Below are 6,044 nucleotides of genomic sequence, written 5' to 3'. Positions count from 1 at the left end.
AGGGATAAGAGTTTAGGGTTTAAGGTATTAGGTGTTAGGGTTTGGGAGTAGGGCTTAGGGTATAGGATTTAGGGTTTAGGGTTTAGGGTTTAGGGTTTAGGGTTCAGGGTTCAGGGTTCAGGGATTAGAGTTTAGGATCTAGGGTTTAGGGTATAGGGTTTAGGGTTTAGGGTTTAGAGTTTTGGGTTTAGCATAACAGTTTAGGGTTTGGGGTTTAGGATTTAGGGTTTAGGGTTTACGGTTTTGGGTTTAGTGTTTTGAGTTTAAGTTTTTAGGTTTAGGGTTTAGGAAGTAGAGTTTTAGGTTTAGAGTTTTCGGTGTAGGGTATAGGGTTTGGGGTTTAGGGTTTCGGGTTTTAGCTTTAGGGTTAAGGGTTTTGGGTTAAGGGTTTTGGGTTTAGTATTTTGGGTTTAAGGTTTAGGGTTTAGGGTTTAGGGTTTAGGGTTTAGGGCATGGGATATAAGGTTTATGGTTTAGAGTTTAGGGTTTTGGGTTTAGGATGTTTTGTTTAGGGTTTAGGGTTTAGGGTTTAGGGTTTAGGGTTTAGGGTTCAGGGTTTATGGTTTAGGGTTTAGAGTTTTGGGCTTAGGGTATATGGGTTTGGGTTTTTGGGTTTAGGGGATTAGGGTTTTAGGGTTTAGTGTTTAGGGTATAGTGTATAGGGTGTAGGGTTTAGGGTTTATGATTTAGGGATTAGGGTTTACGGTTTACGGTTTTGGCTGTAGTGTTTAAGGTTAAGGGTTTAGGGATTAAGGTTTAGGGTTTAGGGTTTTGGTTTTAGGGTTTGGGGTTTAGGCATTAGGGATTTGGGTGTACAATTTACGGTTTTTGGGTTTTGGGTTTGGGTTTAGGATTTATGGTTTAGGGTGTAGGGATTACTGTCACACCCCGTTCTCGCAGAACCGGCCAGTGACCGGGTTAACACCGGTTAACCCAAACCTGCCAGGATCATCTGATACAGTATTCCACCACAGCATACACACAACTAATAAAGTGCTCATCAGTTCAGCGGAAGACTTGGTTTACCTGTGAATATTCTCATAATACTTGATACCCGAATTGTAATACAATAGTAAAGTACATGTGGGCCCGTAGGCATGATATTTACACAATAAGAGTATAATTCACATATCAAGTACACAAAAGGAATCATCAAAAATCAGAGAGTCAGTTCAGATTGGTATTAGAAGTAGGGCTCAGCTCGGTATCAAAAGGTAGAGCTCAGCCCGACATCAAAACTGCGGTCCCGCAGCACAACTCTCGTACGAGCAATCAGTGCCGTGCTCTAACTCCTCAGGGGCCCACCAATCCTCTTCAGGGAACTCAACTGTGGGACCCGACCCTTGCTCTTCAGATGGATGACCTACAAAATCATTTAAAAGGGATGCACACGTGGGATGAGCTCACTAGTTCAGTAAGTGGAAAGATGGACCACACAATAGTCCACACAACAAATCACAACCATATGCACTATATGCTATGCAATACATTTTTAATCACATCCACCTAGGCAACATTACTAAGTCTTGGGCTTAGTGCTATTACAACCATAGTGAGCGTATACTCCAGGTACGAGCCGCGAACTCCATCCCGCGATACGCCCATAGGGCTGTCGGAGAAGGCCCACCGTGAGTACTCGAAAAAATAAAACATGCCGACCACTGGCTCTCAACATAAAGTAAATGACAGAAAATTAAAGGTGCTGACTCCAGCAATTTAAAAGCAGTACGATTGACCCTCTTGAATATACCACCAGGGTTGCCGATTGTCCTAATGACCAGCCGGATGTAATGTCTAACCGCCACAGTGACCCAACAACTGCGACCACTGCTTCCCCCCAAATGGTAACTCAACACCTTAACTCCTGTTGGGAAAGGTCGTAGCACGGGAAGATGATAATCCTAAACCGCATGCTCCTATATGACAATAGTATGATTGCATAGTGCCATCGCGTCCCATAACACGGGCCACCAATGCACTCGTTTCCAAGCCGACTACGACGTCTAGTCTATTAATGCATCATGCACAATGATGTCAACACTCACCACATAAGCATATCATCACTTGGCATTTAGAAATAAACACAACACACATAGCACAATATATGAGGATGGCTAATCTACATAACATTTTCATGATGACATGGCTAGTCTAGATACAATTAAATGAATGCCAAACAATGCCTTGAAACAAGGCCAACGTCCTCTCCCCACTTACTTATAGTGTATAAGGACTCACGCTCGGTACGGGTGAGATCTGGTGCGAAAAGCGTAAGATTTGGTGAACCTATCATGAGTGAGCGGGGTTAGTATTTCGTCACTTTGGGATCAAAATTAATAAGGTCCAATGACTAAATCATGTTTAGAATCCTCGAAGAAGGTCGCACGTCCATTTTGGGTCTAATTGGACGTAAAAATCATGTTGGGAGCCTCTCGGGTGGGTCGGACAGCCCACCTGTCTGACCCACCAGTCAGACCCACTGGTCTTGACCAGCGGGTAGGTCGGCCCACCGGTCAGTCCATCGGTTTGGCCCATCGATTAGGCCCGAGGGTCCTGCTAAGACCGACGGGCAGGGTGGCCCGTCGGTCGGTCCATCAGTTGGGCCCGTTGGTTGGGCCCAAGGGTCCTGCCCTGTCAGGCGGGTGCCCTCAGGCGGGCCAAATGGCCCACCGGTTTGGCCCATCGGTCTTGGCGGGAAAATGTTATTTCTTCCCAAACTTCCCCTAACCTTTGGGGATTCAAATGGGGCTTTTCCAAACCCATTCTTCACACATTCAAGGCCTCATAAGATGGTTCTAACCTAGATCTAGGGTAGATTTAAGGAATGGAAAGCCATCTTACCTTCTTTGCTCAAGAACTCCTTCAAAACCCCAAAATCACTTCCAATCACCAATGCTCTTGCAACCGTTGAAACCCTTCTTCAAATCCTTCAAAATCAACATATAAACCATCTATTAAACCTTAGATTCATCATCTCAAGGGGGATTTACAATACTTCAAGAATCCCTACCCAAATCAAGGGTTTTTACTTGGGTATGGTGAAAGCTTAAGGAACCCAGCCTTTGCTCACCTCTAGACGTAGATCTAGCGTTGGAGATCACTCTTCCAGCGTCAGAATGGGAAGATCAAGCCTTGGCGCCGCTGAAATCCATCTCTTCTTCCTCTTCCTTCTCTTCTCCTCTTCTTTCCCTTCTTTTCTCTCTCCTCTTTACTCCTCTCACCAACGTTTGAGTGTCATAAATGAGAAAAGAAAAAAGAACATAAATGCTATATATACTTCTTAAAATAACTAAGTAATCACATGGGTGGGTCACTCAGGTGGGTGGATGCGCCCACCTGTGTCCGCCCACCTGAGGGCCAAAACTTGGCCAACAAATGGGATTTTGACAGAATTCGGCCCTCGGCACGAATCTCACTCTTGGCATAAGATGTAATATACGTATGCGCCTCAAGAAACGGCTACATACCTGCTTTATCCGTACATGGCCTTATGATAGGTGCATGTACACGGCTTGGGTACCCCTGTCTCTTCTGGCACTGGCTCTGACTTATGGGGCCAGCCGGTGTTTAAGGTCACCCTTGCCATCATGGTCCATAAGGAACCCGCCTTAACTCTCTCCGGTTCGGGTCCTGTATGGTTAAATCGGGTCAACCGTGTAATCAGACCGGGTTTAAGAAGTAGGGTATTACAATTACAGTTTAGGGTTTAAGGTTTAGTGTTTGGGGTTCGAGGTTTAGGGCTTAGGGTTTTGGGTTTAGGTTTATGGTTTAGGGTTTAGGGTTTTGGGCTTAGGGTTTAAGGATTAGGGTTTTAGGGTTTTAGGTTTATTGTGTTGGTTTTAGGGTTATGGTGTTACAGTTTAGGGTTTTGGGTTTAGTATTTTGAGGTTTAGGGTATATGGTGTAGGGTGTAGGGTTTAGAGTTTAGGTTATAAGGTTTAGGGTTTAGGGTTTAAGGTTGAGGGTTTAGAGTTTAGGTATTAGGATTTTAGAGTTTAGGGTTTGGGGTATAGGGTGTAGTGTTTAGGGTTTAGGGTTTAGTTTTTAAGTTTTATGGTTTGTGGATTAGGGGTTTAGTGTTTAGGGTTTATGTTTTAGGGTTTCGGATCAAGGGGCTAATTAATTATCGGTTTTGGTTTGGATCAGGTAAGCCCGATGGGACCGAACGTTCAGCCCGATAGTTTAAACCCTATGGTATATCTGCTTCTTTTGAGGTTTGACCGTTCTACTGTTTCCATTTTTTAGCCCAGCGGCTAAACTTTGAACCTAATGGAGTAAGAGAAATTGCAGATCGCAAATTAAAGCTCTCTGATCGCTGCTCGCCACCTGTTGCTCGTCTACCTCCTGTTGCTCACTGCATGCTACTCTTCATTGCCTTTGCTTGAAGTCCTCGCAAGCCACAACATCGTTCAAGTTAGTCTCTCTCTCACTCTGCGATTTCGTGAAGGGCAAATAGCCCTAAGATTGTGATTGCACCCGCTTTCTACTGCCTACAATCTCCCTGCAACTCTACTACCGCTTATATTTTGCGGTCCTCTTTCTCTGGAATCTTCCTCTCATGTTGCATTCACTGGGTGACAGTACCGCTGCTTTTGTATCTTCTCTGCATATTATTTGTTTAGCAAGTGTTGTGTTGCATAAATAAAAAGTATTTTTGTAATGAAAAACAGTGGAAAATATCATATATACTAAAAAATATTGAAGAGGACTAGGGACTAAGGAATGATAAAAATTGTTGGCCATTATCTTTCTCCTTTGGTTATCTCCTCTGAAGATATTTATCCTTGGAACATTTCTTCGAAGAAGAACACATTGTGGTTCAACTCCAGGGGAAAAAACCGATTCAACCTGGTAATAGCCTGAGACTAAAAGGCTGAATTTTCTCCCGCACGGGGCTTCTAGGGTTTTCGGTTGAGTACGGAATGTTTCAGGTTTGGGTTGCCTCAGTCAGTTGTCATCTCTATCGATCGGAAGCTATTGGTCGCGTCCATAATCCAGAAGTCATCATAGTCCACAATCCGGAAGTCATCATAGTCTAGGGAGGGCGACAAAATTGGGTGTCTACATCGAGCCAAATTAATCGAACCGAATCAATTCGGTTTGAGTATATGAGTATTCCCTCGGTTCAGTTTGGTTACAGTTCAGGGTATAAGAACCATCGGTTCAAAACAAACCCAATTAGTACTAGTTTAAGTATATGAATATTCACCTTTGTTTCTTTTTTCTTGGTGGTAAGTGTTTCTTGCAATTTATTACACATATTCACATTCTAAGATAATTTTAGAGTTGACAATGACCATAATATCCATAATTTGAGCCCATTATGGCCTTTAGTCCATCACAATCATGGTCCAAGAGTGGAACCGTTTACATAACCGAATTAAAACAGAGTTATAAAACAGTATTACAGAACTGAATCAGAATCGAAACTGAGCCAAACTGAATTAAATTGGATTGTGTATTCAACTATGGAACCGACTCGGTCCTCGGTTCAATTTTGTTTATCTCATCATCCCTTTGAACCGAACTGAAACTGAGCCAATTGACACCTTTAACTGTGGGAACACATGCACGAACATCCAATTAGGGTAGGAGCGTCTTTTCATGATGCCTGTTTCTGGGTGTAGATAACACAACTAGGTACTAATCATTTTCTCCTTTTATTTTTTAGACTGTACACATTGGAGGTTAAGCGTAGACACCATATATAATAGCCACATTAATATGATAATATATTTTTTGTTCTAGTAAATATGGTTGTTTGATCAAATTCAATGAACATTTTATCTATATAATCATCTAAACATATACTATCATAATGTCTTGAACATTGATAAAAAAAAAAATTTATTTGAATAAAAGGAACTTCTGAAAATCAAAGGATTTGATGACCTCAAGATTTGAGATTTAGCCTATACATGTGAGAAAGAGAAATTGTATGGTGAGAAAGGTTCCTACAATGTGTGGGTAACAAACATTTTCCTTTAGATATGGTTTCTTCTGATTATCTACTTACTTCGACATACGCCACAGCCAAATCTCCG

This window comes from Macadamia integrifolia, unplaced genomic scaffold, assembly GCF_013358625.1.
Source record: "Macadamia integrifolia cultivar HAES 741 unplaced genomic scaffold, SCU_Mint_v3 scaffold2315, whole genome shotgun sequence".
Lineage (NCBI taxonomy): Eukaryota > Viridiplantae > Streptophyta > Magnoliopsida > Proteales > Proteaceae > Macadamia > Macadamia integrifolia.
Note: the sequence above shows the minus strand (reverse complement) of the source record.